A 15335-nucleotide genomic window follows, 5' to 3' on the forward strand; every position below is an offset into this window, starting at 1 on the left:
GCAAAACCACCGCAACACGACGTGGCATGGACTCGACTAATGTCTGAAGTAGTGCTGGAGGGAACTGACACCGTGAATCCTGCAGGGCTGTCCATAACTCGGAAAGAGTACGAGGGGGTGGACATGTCTTCTGAACATAACGTTGCAAGGCATCCCAGAAACGCTCAATAATGTTCATGTCTGGGGAGCTTGGTGCCCAGCGGAAGTGTTTAAACTCGGAAGAGTGTTCCTAGAGCCACTCTGTAGCAATTGTGGACGCGTGCGCTGTCGCATTGTCCTGCTGGAATTTCCCACGTCCTTCGGAATGCACAATGGATAGGAACGGATGCAGGTGATCAGACAGGATACTTAAGTACGTGTCACATGTCAGAGTCGTATCTAGACGTACCAGGAGTCCAATATCACTCCAACCGCTCATGTCCCATACCATTGCAGATCCTGCACCAGTTTGAACAGTCCGCTGCTGACATGCAGAGTCCACGGATTCATGAGGTTCTCTTCATACCCCTTCAAGTCCGTCCACTAGATAAAATTTAATACGAGAATCGTCCGACCAGGCAACATGTTTGCAATCATCAACAGTCCCATGTCGGTGTTGACGGGCACTGGCGAGGAGAAAACTTTTGTGTCGTGCAGTCATCAAGGGTACACGAGTGGGCCTTCGGCTCCGAAAGCCCATATAGATGATGATTCGTTGAATGGTTCACACGCTGACACTTGTTGATGGCCCAGCATTAAAATCTGCAGCAATTTGCGGAAGGGTTGCACTTCTGTCACGTTGAACGATTGTCTTCAGTCGTCGTTGTTGGTCGCTTTCTTGCTGGATCTTTTTCCGGCCGGAACGGTACACTCCTGAAATGGTAGTAAGGGAAAATCCGCAATTCATCGAGACCTCGGAGATGCTGTGTCCTAACGCTTGTACGCTGACTGTAACACCACGTTCAAATTTACTTAAGTCGTGAGAACCTGCCATCGTAGCAGCAGTAACCGATCTAACAACTGCGCCAGGCACTTGTTGTTTTATACAGGTGTTGCCGCCCGTAGTACTGTATTCTACCTGTTTACGTATCTCTGTATTAGATTGCGCATGCCTATACCATTTTTTCTGGCACTTCAGTGTATTTCAGCTGTAGGTCTTAAGACGATAACATGGTGATCGAAACCGGTCACCTTTCAATAAATGTGCTTGGCATCCAGACTGTTATAATTATTTTCACAGATGATACCCTACTGGCCATTAAAATTGCTACACCACGAACATGTGCTACAGACGCAAATTTCACCGACAGGAAGAAGTTGCTGTGATATGCAAATGATTAGCTTTACAGAGCACTGACACAAAGTTGGCGCCGGTGGCGACACCTACAACGTGCTGACATGAGGAAAGTTTCCAACCGATTTCTCATACACAAACAGCAGTTGACCGGCGTTGCCTGGTGAAACATTGTTGTGATGCCTCGTTTAAGGAGGAGAAATGCGTACCATCACGTTTCCGACTTTGATAAAGGTCGGATTGTAGCCTATCGCGATTGCGGTTTATCGTATCGCGACATAGTTGCTCGCATTGGTCGAGATGCAATGACTGTTAGCAGAATATGGAATCGGTGGGTTCAGGAGGGTAATACGGAACGCCGTGCTCAATTCCAATGGTCTCGTATCACTAGCAGTCGACATGACAGGCATCTTATCCGCATGGCTGTAAGGGATCGTGCAGCCACGTCTCAATCCCTGAATCAACAGATGGGGACGTTTGCAAGACAACAACCATCTGCACCAACAGTTCGACGACGTTTCCAAAGCATGGACTGTCGGCTTGGAGACCGTGGCTCCGGTTACCCTTGACGCTGCATCACAGACGGGAGCGCCTGCCATGGTGTACTCACCGAGAAACCTGGGTGCACGAATATCAAAACGTCATTTTTTCGGATGGATCCAGGTTCTGTTTACAGCATGATGATGTTCGTATCCGTGTTTGGCGACATCGCGGTGAAGGCACATTGGAAGCGTGTATTCGTCATCGCCATACTGCCGTATCACCCGGCGTAATGGTATGGGGTGCCATTGGTTACACGTCTCGGTCACCTCTTGTTCGCATTGACGGCACTTTGAACAGTGGACGCTACATTTCAGACGTGTTACGACCCGTGGCTCTACCCTTCATTCGATCCCTGCGAAACCCTACATTTCAGCAGGATAATGCACGACCGCATGTTGCAGGTCCTGTACGGGGCTTTCTGAATACAGAAAATGTTAGACTGCTGCCCTGGCGAGCACGTTCTCCAGATCTCTCACCAACTGAAAACTGGCTCGTCACAATACGTCAGTCACTACTCTTGATGAACTGTGTTATCGTGTTGAAGCTGCGTGGGCAGCTGTACCTGTACACGCCTTCCAAGCTCTGTTTGACTCAATGCCCAGGCGAATCAAGGCCGTTATTACGGCTAGAGGTGGTTGTTCTGGGTACTGATTTCCCAGAATCTTTGCACCGAAATTGCGTGAAAATGTAATCACGTGTCATGTCTAGTATAATATATGTGTCCAATGAATACCCGTTTGTCATCTGCATTTCTTCTTGGTGTAACAATTTTAATGGCCAGTAGTGTTTTTTTATCACTGATTTCTCTAATAATGTTTCCAAAAATAATAAACTGCATTCTCGTTGGCTGAAATGTGTCCGTCGCCAGGGTTAGAAATAAGTATTTATAATATAGATGTAGAATGTTAATGAAGTCCGTTTTACGTAAATTACCCTAAGAGGTTCCACACAAAAAGTCAGAGGCATTAGTTTCCAGCACATCCTTACAGCGATTGCGGGATCTGACATACAAAATAGTGATATGAAGAGCATTTATAACGGCCCTTGTTGCCATGTGACGATATAAAATGCCGTTATTTTTCGATCACATCTCGTACACGTCCAACGAGCGACCGCAATTATACGGTTGCTGGACGGTGGCCGCTTGCCGCCAGAGAGGCGAGCATTTACCGGGCCGTTCTTTCGCAGTGAATGGAGTGACCCCCGGCCGGTGACGTCAGAGTGACGTGGCCGGCTTGTAGGCCATTCCACCAGCCGATCCGCGGTCTGAATAATTCCCGACGCTGCCAACCCCGCCGCCGGAAATAGACCCAGCGCGTGGGTGGAACCACGGCACGCCCCCACCACAATGTCAGTGACGCACGGATTATGCTACCCCTGCACGACGCTGCGTGTCCGTGTCTGCATACTGTTCGCCGTCCTCCAAACACGCCAGCTGATCAAACATTAACGTCGGCAGTCTCCACGCTTCGACTTTATGACGGCTTGAACACTGTTGGGGACGCTTTGAAATTGTTCAGATGGCCCTGAGCACTATGGGACTTACCTTCTGAGGTCATCAGTCCCCTAGAACTTAGAACTACTTAAACCTAACTAACCTACGGATATCACACACATCCATGCCCGAGGCAGGATTCGAACCTGCGACCGTAGCGGTCGCGCGATTCCAGACTGAAGCGCCTAGAACCGATCAGCCACTCCTGCCGGCGGACACTTTGAAGGAGGTGCCTGTCGATCAATGGGTGCGCATACTTCCTTGTTGTTGTTGTTGTTGTTGTCTTCAGTCCTGAGACTGGTTTCATGCAGCTCTCCATCCTACTCGATCCTGTGCAAGCTTCTTCATCTCCCAGTGCTTACTGCAACCTACATCCTTCTGAATCTGCTTAGTGTATTCATCTCTTGGCCTCCGTCTGCGATTTTTACCCTCCACGCTGCCCTCCAACGCTAAATTTGTGATCCCTTGATGCCCCAGGAGATGTTCTACCAACCGATCCCTTCTTCTAGTCAAGTTGTGCCACAAACTTCTCTTCTCCCCAATCCTATTCAAAAACCACATCATTAGTTACGTGATCTACCCACCTAATCTGTAACATTCTTCTGTAGCACCACATTTCGAAAGCTTCTATTCTCTTCTTGTCCAAACTATTTATTGTCCATGTTTCACTTCCATACATGGCTACACTCCATAGAAATACTTTCAGAAACGACTTCCTGACACTTAAATCTGTACTCGACGTTAACAAATTTCTTTTCTTCAGAAACGCTTTCCTGGGCATTGCCAGGCTACATTTTATATCCTCTCTACTTCGACCATCATCAGTTATTTTGCTCTCCAAACAGCAAAACTCCCTTACTACTTTAAGTGTCTCATTTCCTAACCTAATACCCACAGCATCACCCGACTTAATTCGACTACATTCCATTATCCTTGTTTTGCTTTTGTTGATGTTCAGCTTATGTCCTCCTTTCAAGACACTGTCCATTCCATTCAACTGCTCTTCCAAGTCCTTTGCTGTCTCTTACAGAATTACAATGTCATCGCCGAATCTCAAAGTTTTTATTTCTTCTCCATGGATTTTAATACCTACTCCGAATTTTTCTTTTGCTTTCTTTACTGCTTGCTCAATATACAGATTGAATAACATCGGGGAGAGGCTACAACCCTGTCTCACTCCCTTCCCAACCACTGCTTCCCTTTCAGGTACATCGACTCTTATAACTGCCATCTGGTTTCTGTACAAATTGTAAATAGCCTTTCGCTCCCTGTATTTCACCCCAGCCACCTTTAGAATTTGAAAGAGAGTATTCCAGTCAACATTGTGAAAAGCTTTCTCTAAGTCTACAAATGCTAGAAACGTAAGTTTGCCTTTCCTTAATCTTTCTTGTAAGATATGTCGTAAGGTCAGTATTGCCTCACGTTTTCCAACATTTCTACGGAATCCAAACTGATCTTCCCCGAGGTCGGCTTATACCAGTTTTTCCATTCGTCTGTAAATAGTTCTTTAACAGCCGAAATTAGAAAAGGTCATGATGGTGTTAAGCGGTCAGGTGGGTATACGTTCTGAACACATGTATGTGGTGTTCAGTGAGCCGTGGCGGCTCATATCGATAGTGCCACTCTGGTGGTTTATCTTTCCTGCCATGGTCAGGGCGGTAAGCAATGCCCTCTGGGGCCTATGCGAGGAGCAACGAGATGGGGTCCTGAGGGGGGTGGGGGTTCTTCCGGGACGTGGTAAAGACGGTCGTCGGGTTGACGCAGCGAGTGTGGGACCGGACCTATCGCACGGAGCTATACAAGTTGGCTCTGAACGGAAGGCGCCGTAGCAACAGCGGGAAGCGGGCGTCCTCTAATTTGTAAGAAGGAGGAACGATTTTTGCATCGGATGTCCCAGTGGTTCCAGAGAGTTGCGGTGGCTGCTTTCGTAGAAGAGAATTGGTAAGAGCTTGTGTCTACGCTCTTTTCCGTACGATGTTGCTGCCTGCCGTTATAAACGGGTGAAAATCAGAGAGGGTGTATTGACTATACGGGAACTGGTGATGTAAAATTACATTTGTGATTGAGTCTCACTTGTACTGTGACAATTTAGAGGCGAAAACTATGGTGGTTTCATTAGGTCTGGTTCTTTGCTGTGCAACTAAGGGAGTCAGTTATTTGGGGTAACTGAGGGGTCTAAGTGACACCTTCTCCACGTTTTGTCTATGGCTTTGCGAATCGAAATCGTAGGGGAGTACACGTGTGAGTAATTTGCTATTGTATTGATGGTTATGTTGTAAAGACTGTTCTCTGGTGTGTTAAATCACGCGCTGATTTGTAGCCAATCTAATCAGAAGTTACCATTGCTACTTGCTTATGTGCTACTGTCCTTATGCTTGGCGTTGTTTGTCTTTTGATTGTGGGTGTGCTCACGTTAAAAAAAAAAATTACGGCTGCTATTCACAAAGGTTGTCTAGTAAGGAAATTGCTTAAGCTTTTATCATATGCTGGTCTGTTTGCCTATCACATTGGCTTTCTATACAGTAACTGAAGGAATGTGTATGGTTGTTCAAGATTGTAGGCTGACTAGTATTTGAACTGGTGTTGAGGTTAAGGGCGAGATCAGCATCCCGCAAACCCGCACGCTGCGCGTGGTTAAATGTTCCGCTATTGGGGAGCCGGCTCTCTGTTCTGGGATTTTGTAAGGATACGTGATGAGTGCATCGCTGTAGTTTTTCGCGTGCTAAATTGCGGGGTGTCGGTGGCGTCCTAGGGCTAGACCTGTGATGTATGTTATGTTGAAAGGGAAATAACTATACCCAACTTAAGAGAGCTTTTAGTTTCTTTTAGGTCTCTACACGGAATCATGTTGATATTTTGTCGATTGCGGCAATAACTTCCTGTGTGGGGAGATCCTCTGAGGGACTTGTATTGTACTGTTGCAGTGCAGTCCATCTGAAACGTGCTACTTAAAACTTGGGACAACAGCTCTCTGATGTTATATATTACTGTTTAATCTTAAATGTCTTGGATGTAATATGGTTGTTGAGGATTATGTAATTAATTTTGATCGCTGGTTCCTTAAACGAAGTATTTCGTTTTAAAATATGTGCTCGGTCAGAGCTTATTTAAACATGATTTTAACTCATCATTCAAATTTTCTAGTCTTGCTTTCTTAAAAGGCTTTCAGTTAAATGTTTGCTATTTGCCTGTTTAAATGTTTGAGTGACTTAAAGCAAAAGAATATTATTTTGTAATTTTGTACTGATTGTTCCTTTTGGGTAATATCTGACTAACGTGTTCAATAATGAGTGACTACTCAATGGTGATGTACTGTTCTATTGCTAGCCTACCCCTTCCACAGCCTATTGAGCTGCTTTGTGTCGAAATTGTGTTCAGAACACCCCTCTGACCTCACACCTCATTCAGTTTTTTCGGACATGTCGGAAACACAGGTGAGCCAAAACACAATGACCACCTGCTTAACAGCTTGTTTGTACAACTTTGGAATGAAATACATCACTGAACCGACAGTTTTTTGGTATATTTGTAGAGGTATGTGGCATAGATGTCTAAGCACAGGTCAAGTAATCCGCATAAATAACAGGTCGCTGATTTGCGTACGCGGTGATGGTGGCCGATAGCTATCCAGATGGCCATAGGATCTACATCAAGCGATTTTGTTAGCCGAGGCATCAACGTGAATTCGCTATAACGCTCGTCAAACCACGGTGGCATGGTTCTGGCTCCGAGACGCGGACAATATTAATATTAATACATTAAATTTCGGGCATGCAGCCGCGCACATAAAATTTCTTCCACTGATATTTCGGCCGCGTATCGTCCGGCCATCCTCAGAGTCAGTCAGAAGACTGACGACAAGATGCCAAGCACGGCTATATATGTTCCACCGCGGCGGAACTGCGCATGCGAGTCACAGATGCTGGTCGGCGGCAAAGAAATACGCTTACACGCGCGCCGCCTGTGGCGAAGGCGTACAGACATTCGATTCGCTTATCGTTGTATGACACCGTGACGACTTCTCTGCAGTTTAATTATCCCAAGAGCTGGATTCCATGTATTGTCCAAATTAAAACCATTATCACTATTTATTAAATTATTAGCTAATGCCGTCCGCGGTGGTCTAGGGGTTCTAGGCGCTCAGTCCGGAACCACGTGACAGCTACGGTCGCAGGTTCGAATCCTACCTCGGGCATGGATGTGTGTGATGCCCTTAGGTTAGTTAGGTTTAAGTACTTCTAAGTTCTAGGGGACTGATGACCACAGATGTTAAGTCCCACAGTTCTCAGACCCATTTGAACCATTTATTAGCTAATCTAATCTCTATAGCTTCCTTGAAGACAGGTTCCCAAAAAGAAGATATGGATGTTAAAATCTTCACATCACTGTAGATCATTGAGTACCCTGTATCAATACAATGTTCAGCCATAGCTGACTTGTCTGGCTGTAATAAGCGTGTGTATCTTCCGTGCTCCACACACCTCTCATGTTGTTTGACCTATGTACGACTTCTCATAATTTCCGCAAGGAATTTTATACACACCTGCTTTACAAAGCAGTAAATCGTCCTTCACAGAGCCGAGTAAAGCTGCAATCTTCTTGGGGGGCCGGAAGATCACCTTAACAGACGAATGGGCCAGCCTTCTCAGGTGGACTCAGTTATTCGACGCCCTGTCACAAATTTGACAGGTAGGATCTGGACGAAGCTACGTTGTCGGCCTTAAGTTGAGAGGTGGCATGAGGCCCCTCTCATATTTCTATCTTATTCTGAGTAATTCGATTTTCCTCTCTAATTGCATGCGCTGAAAAGTCGATATTCCTTCACACGCGGACTTCCCCTGCAGCGTCTCTCGTCACCCGGGTGGTCCGGTGACTGGCGGGTTCTGCTGAACTTGAAAGGGTTAAGCCGACGGGTGTGAGGGAGTCGAGTGGATGCTGTCCAGACGCCGACATTGTCATAAGAGTGGGAGCGACACGCCCACAGGGGTCTGACGGAGCAGCTGGGCTAGAGATTCCGTTACTTCGCAGAAACTTGATGAAAACACTTTCTGACGGGCTAACAGCGAGGCGTGGGAATGACTTGTGTTCCCAGGCAGTCTTGGCGGGCAAATTCCCGCGTTTTCTGCAAAATCATAACTGTGATTGGCTGGCTCAGGGAATAGCTCTGTGACGTAGCAAAATCGGCGCAGAAATTGGCGCCAAGTATCTCCATTGGTGGAATAGTAGTGCGTCGGCAATAGAGTGGAATTTTCCGCCAGTTTTCGAGTTACTGATTGGAACGTTTAACCACGGCCACTGTCGTGGGGGCGGGAATGTTCTGTGTTCGGCTCGTACAGGTGCTCGTGAGAGAGTCGGCTCTCGTCTTTTGGTCGGAGTAGGTTACAAGACTGAGCTCTCACTGCTCTCGACAGTCTGCCTTCCGTTGGCTGTCTAATATACTTTTATTTAATTGTAACTGTTTGACGAAGTTGCTGAAGTTTCAACTTCAACGTAACTTTCCGAGTACAGTTGGCAATTGAGCGTTCTGCGTACAAGCAGCCTACGTTGTCCGTCTTGAGCAGTTTTGGCTAAAGTTGACTGTATCGGAGTTACTGTGTGACTTTGTTTGTTAAAATCACTTACTGTACCGTCAGTGATTGTGTAGCGAGCCTTCTACGTCTCCCTCACAGGCGCATTTGTATTACTAGGAAGTCTTTAATCTGGAACAACCAGACCAGGATAATTTGTTTCTGGCTATTTTCGCGACATTATCATCACCTCGACGGGACGTCGAAGCAACTAGCCATAGCCTCCGGCAAGCCTGATCGTGTCCTTGCAGCTAAGAAGACAGCTTGGTAATGTACATCCGCAGCACCGGCAGATCAGGGAATTTTGCTCTGTGATAATCAGAGCTCACCAGAGCGCGCCTGTTCCCGTCTTTTCTTACATGGTTCTGTCTTGGGTGTTCATTGTCTGAGTTCTCACTACTCTCGCAGCAATTAATGTTGGGTTGGCTGGGTGTTTCTCTTAAGATTTGAGTTGCAAGGAATTGGCTCCACATACCACTTGGTCATAAACGTCACAAGCTAGTTTATGGACAACTTCACCTTCACAACATTTATTTGAGTATCGAATTTGACGTATTGTAAATGTTTCATGTGTTTTGTTTATTATTTTGAGTTTAGTCATAATAAATCAAATTGTTATTTTGTACAGAACTTTCATTCTGTGAATCGATAGAGCAACCCTTTTATTTCTCATTACGTTAATGAAACTTTCCTTTATCTAATTAATTTCTATTCAATTAAATTATTGCAGGTGCCAAACTCTTTTCTATTCCACTTGCAGGGTCGATTACAGACAGTTCGCGCGTCTTCTTAATCCATGTGCAACAGCAAAAGTCGGAGTTAGAAAAGGGAGAGCTTAGAGCATCATTTTCATATGAAGATTCTAGAATAATTTAGTGTTAAATACACTGCTATTCCCGGCACCTCGCAAAGTAAAGGGCTAAATTTTGCCCCTACTCTAAAGACTCTGCCGATATCATCTTAAATCAGTGTCATTGAAGAAGCTGTCCGAACACTATCAGAGGATTCCGCCGAAGAAATCAGACGAGAAACCTGTCAAGCAATTACGAAGCATCGTCCACAAAGAAGCAATGTTTCCAAGGAAGAAAGATGTGCGAGTGGTTTGTGAGCTGTCAGAGTGTCTTCCATTACTACCACAGGTCCCATGCAAGAGCAGCAGAATCTCTCCCATAGCATAATACTGCTGCCACCAGCCCTTGTCCGTGGCGCGTTGCACGTTTCGAGCCGCCATTTACTTCCACAATAGCGTTTGTGGAGACCACCAGCGAGCTAGTGTAGCAAAATTGTGATTCAGCCGAAGATTCCACACGTTTCCATTGATCGACGGTCGAATCCCGATGGTCCCACAGCCACTGGAGTGGTAACTGACGCTGTCGTTCGATCAACATGTGAACACGTGGGGGTGGTCGGCTGTGGAGCTCCTTAACAGAGTACAATGAACGATCTGCTGCGAAACACTTGTTCGTGCACCAGCAGAGATGCCACAGATCACCATCTAACTTTCTTTAACGAGCAGACGAGCCTTGGAACCCCACTTTCTGTGAAGAGTCGTGGACGTCCAACCATCTAGCGCCTAGTGGTAGTTCCACTGACCTCTTTCTGGAGATGCTCACGACAGTAGCACGTGAACATTCGACAACCTTGGACGTTTTTGAGATACTCGTTCACGGGCTCTGCGTAGTAACTCAGCCGTGGCGCGGCGGGCACCAGTGTTCTCGCACTTAGAATGGCATCACTGCCATCGATTGTAGGGTCACCATCTTTGCCTACCATCTGGTGAGCAAGATGTATGACACAGGCGAAATACCCTCAGACTTCAAGAAGAAAATAATTCAAATCCCAAAGAAAGCAGGCGTTGACAGATGTGAAAATTACCGAACTATCAGTTTAATAAGTCACGGCTGCAAAATACTAACGCGAATTATTTACAGACGAATGGAAAAACTGGTAGAAGCCAACCTCGGGGAAGATCAGTTTGGATTCCGTAGAAATGTTGGAACACGTGAGGCAATATTGACCCTACGACTTATCTTAGAAGAAAGATTAAGGATACGCAAACCTACGTTTCTAGCATTTGTAGATCATGCTGATTGATCTCCCCATGACGGCTAAAGAACATTAGCTTGAAACATTTTGTAATTTGCATATGGACAAACAGTTATTTAGGGTGGTCGAGATAAATGGGACACCCTGTATATGTGTATACACACTGATCAGCCAGAACATAATGGCCAACGACCTCCTATCGATATAGACCCGTCCACGTAATAGCGGCGTCACATGACGAGGAATGACTGCTAGTCACACACACGCACCGTGCATGTAGTACCAGTGAGCGTGTAGTATCATGGAGAAGGTGCGCAATCCCTCTGAATTTGACCAATGGCAGATCGTGATGGCTCGAAGGCTCGGCGCGAGCATTTCGGAAACTCTAGGAGTGCTGCGGTGAGTGCCTTCAACACGTCACGAAACCCAGGTGAAAACACGTCCAGACCGCGTGGGGTTGGGGTGGCCACTCCTTATTACAGATATCGGAGGTCGTAGGCTGGGCAGACTGGTGAAGCGGGACAGGTGACGAACTGTGGCGAACCTAGCACCAGACTAATGCTGGGCACAGTACAAGTCTGTCTGAACACACAGTGCACCCAACAGTCCAAACGATGGACCGCGTGGGGTAGCCACGCGGTCTCAGGCGCCTTGTCACGGTTCGCGCGGCTCCCCCCGTCGGAGGTTCGAGTCCTCCCTCGGGCGTGGATATGTGTGTTGTCCTTACCGTAAGTTAGGTTAAGTGGTGTGTAGGCTTAGGGACCGATGACATCAGCAGTTTGGTCCCGTAAGACCTTAGCACAAATTTTCCAAACGATGGTCTTCACCAGCTGAAGACCCGTGCATGCGCCAATGTTAACACAGAGACATCGCAAACTCCGACTGAAATGGGCACGTGAACATCGACAGTGGACATTGGCGCAGTGGCAGAGCGTTGTATGGTCTGATCAATAACGATACCTTCATCATCACGACGATCAAAGGTTGTGAAGCCATTGTCTTCAAGGATAACAACGTCTTGACACCTGTACTTCGCGAAGTTAAAATCTTCTGGGTTATTAGGCCGCGTCATGTTTCTTCTGAAATGTTCGACGTTTCGACCCCTCTGCTGGGATCTTCCTCAGGATCTTTTGGTGTTCACTACTGTACTTCGGGTCGGAGACAAGCTGGCGGCGGCTCCATCACGCACTGTGGAACATTCACGTGGGCATCCATGGGTTCATGGGATTCGTGCGAGGCACTATGACGGCCAAGGAGTACCGTACAGTGGTTGCAGACCACGTATACCCCTTAATGACGATTATGTTTCCAGCCAGCAGTGACATTTTTCAAGAAGATAATGCTCCATGTTACAGGAGTGTGATGGAGTGGTTCGAGGGACACGGTGGCGAGTTTCAATGATGTGCTCCCCCCCCCCCCCCCCAAAATTAGTAGATCTGAACTCGATTAAACCCATCTGGGATTTAATTCAACGTTACGTCACAGTTCATCGGCCCCCTCATCGGAATTTACGGCAATTAGGTGGCGCGCGCGTGTGTGTGTGTGTGTGTGTGTGTGTGTGTGTGTGTGTGTGTGTGTGCAGTTGTGGTGCCAGATCCCTCCAGTGACCTATCATGGCGACACTGCTTCCATGCTACGATGTGCGTCGCCGCTGTTATCCGTGCCAAAGGTGGATGTACAGGCTACTAAGTGGGTGATGCAAATGTTCTGGCTGATCAGTGTCCAAGGCCATGTCCTGACTGACTCACTGGCTCACTCACAGTCATCGAGCGCGAATCCCTAAGAACAGAAACTTGAAATTTGGATGGGTGTTGGCCTTATACTGTAGGCATTGTTTACGAACAGGTTTAAGGAACTGAAATAGAACATTCATAATATGTCATTGTTACGGCAATTTTGCAACTAGACCTACGAAATTGCTTTCTGGGTCACAAATAAAGACAAGAGCTTCAGAATTTTTGGAAATTTAACCACTATGAGGTTGTAACAATGAGCCAAAGATTTTTGAAAATAACTCATTATTAAAGCACTATAAAGTAGTTTTAGAGCTACATCTATGCAAATTGATTGTTACTTTTCGGTTAGAAACGAAAAATACGTATTTCGCTGTTTTGGAAATTGAAACTCTATAGAACTGAAATAGGGGGCGAAATGTTTTATGAAATTGTTTCATTGTGAGAGAATTTAAATGCTAAATCTTTGAAAATTAGTATTTTGTTTCTTGGTTGGAAAGGGGAAAGGTATGTATTTCACTATTTTTGGAAATTCAACCCCGATAGAGGTCCAATAGGAGTTGAAAACTTTTATGAGAAAATTTCAATATGAAAGCATTTTTAAAACTAAATCACTTAAAATTTGTATTTGGCTTCTCGATTGGAAATGAAAAAATAAGCGTTTCAATGTTTTTTTTGTAAATTTAATGCCAAAGGTGATGAAAATTTTTATAAAAATGTTTTGGTATAGCTACTAAAGCACATTTAAAGAGATGTTTCTGAATATTAGTTTTTGACTTCTAAAGAAATATATGTTTGGGGATAAAAGTTTTATGGAAATATCACCGCAAGAACTCAAAAGGTAGGGTTAACGAAGACCTCCGATTGCAGCTACCAGATTTTTTTTTCCCAGAAGTACATTCAGAAGAGACCATGCCTCTAAGGCCTTAATTAGCGTCAGAAGTTTAGAAGATCTTGCAGTTTTTGAGAAACATGGAAATTCCATTAAAGAAAAGCGGATAAAAATCTATGCAGACCACGCAACCTACGCGAGCGAAGCAGCGGGCGCTAAGTTGGTTGTTATGTGTGTAGCTCCGTAATTAAGTTTTTACAGAACTCATTGACTTCGATTCTTACTCGCACATTGTCGGTATTTTTAGAGCAAACTTGCTACAAGACGCACTACAAAATTGCAGGAGAATTCCGCGTTTCGTCATATGTGGAGTGAGCACTAAGAATTTGTTTACACCCGGATTACGGGAAATGCCAACAGATAATAAAGAAAAATATTTGTGGTACACATAATGCCAGTTACTGCTGTTGTTAACGACTAATACAAATTGTATTATATGCACCTGTTTGTATTTGTTGGAATGTTATTTCCGCCGTTTGACAGTACACCTTCTTTATTTTATACTGCCACCACGATTTCGGTCTTACGTTATTAACAACTATAGCAATGCTAGGAATAGTTAGCCTTTGTTAAGTGAAGTCATCGTCAAAATCTATTGAACTAGGTGTCCCACGTATATTTTCAGACCACGTTCACTGCACGTGTAACCACTGCATTGGTGTTCATTCCGTGGCTCAGTTCTTCTATGGCTGGAAAACGTGTTCGAAACCCGTCGGTCGTACATTTTGTTGATTTTGTACTTACCTACACGCTGGGACACGCAGTTAATAGACTTGACGATGACCTCACTTAACAAATTATAGCCAACATGTAGGTAGTAGTATGTCGATAATTTTTAAACTCACGCTAGAAGAGCATACTGAGGACAAATTTTGGTCCTTCCCATTTTATATGCATTTGTACAATTTATTTTTTCAGTGGTGTACCTGATAATGGCTTAGACCCGAAATCATGTTATTAATATAAAATAAAGAAACTGTCTGGTCAAATGGCGGAGATATGGCCCATGAATCATTATATGACTAGAATCCGAAAATATAAAAAGATTTTCAGCTATTTGTATTTCGCATTGGCCGGCCAAAGTGGCCGAGCGGTTCTAGGCGCTACAGTCTGGATCCGCGCGACCGCTAAGGTAGCAGGGTCGAATCCTGCCTCTGGCATAGATGTGTGTGATGTCCTTAAGTTAGTTACGTATCAGTAATTCTAAGTTCTAGGGGACTGATGACCTCAGAAGTTAAGTCCAATAGTGCTCAGAGCCATTTGAACCATTTCATGTTGCATTGTGTGCCAATATACACATGCATCTAGGAAACACCCGACTTAATTCGACTACATTCCATTATCCTCGTTTTGCTTTTGTTGATGTTCATCTTATATCCTCCTTTCAAGACACTGTCCATTCCGTTCAAGTGCTCTTCCAAGTCCTTTGCTGTCTCTGACAGAATTACGATGTCATCCGCGAACCTCAAAGTTTTTATTTCTTCTCCATGAATTTTAATACCTACTCCGAATTTTTCTTTTGTTTCCTTTATTGCTTGCTCAATATACAGATTGAATAGCATCGGGGAGAGGCTACAACCCTGTCTCATTGCCTTCCCAACCACTGCTTCCCTTTCATGCCCCTCAACTCTTATAACTGCCATTTGGTTTCTGTACAAATTGTAAATAGCCTTTCGCTCCCTGTATTTTACCCCTGCCACCTTTAGAATTTGAAAGAGAGTAGTCCAGTCAACATTGTCAAAAGCTTTCTCTAAGTCTACAAATGCTATAAACGTAGGTTTGCCTT

This window comes from Schistocerca americana, chromosome 10 (assembly GCF_021461395.2).
Source record: "Schistocerca americana isolate TAMUIC-IGC-003095 chromosome 10, iqSchAmer2.1, whole genome shotgun sequence".
NCBI classification, from domain to species: Eukaryota; Metazoa; Arthropoda; class Insecta; order Orthoptera; family Acrididae; genus Schistocerca; species Schistocerca americana.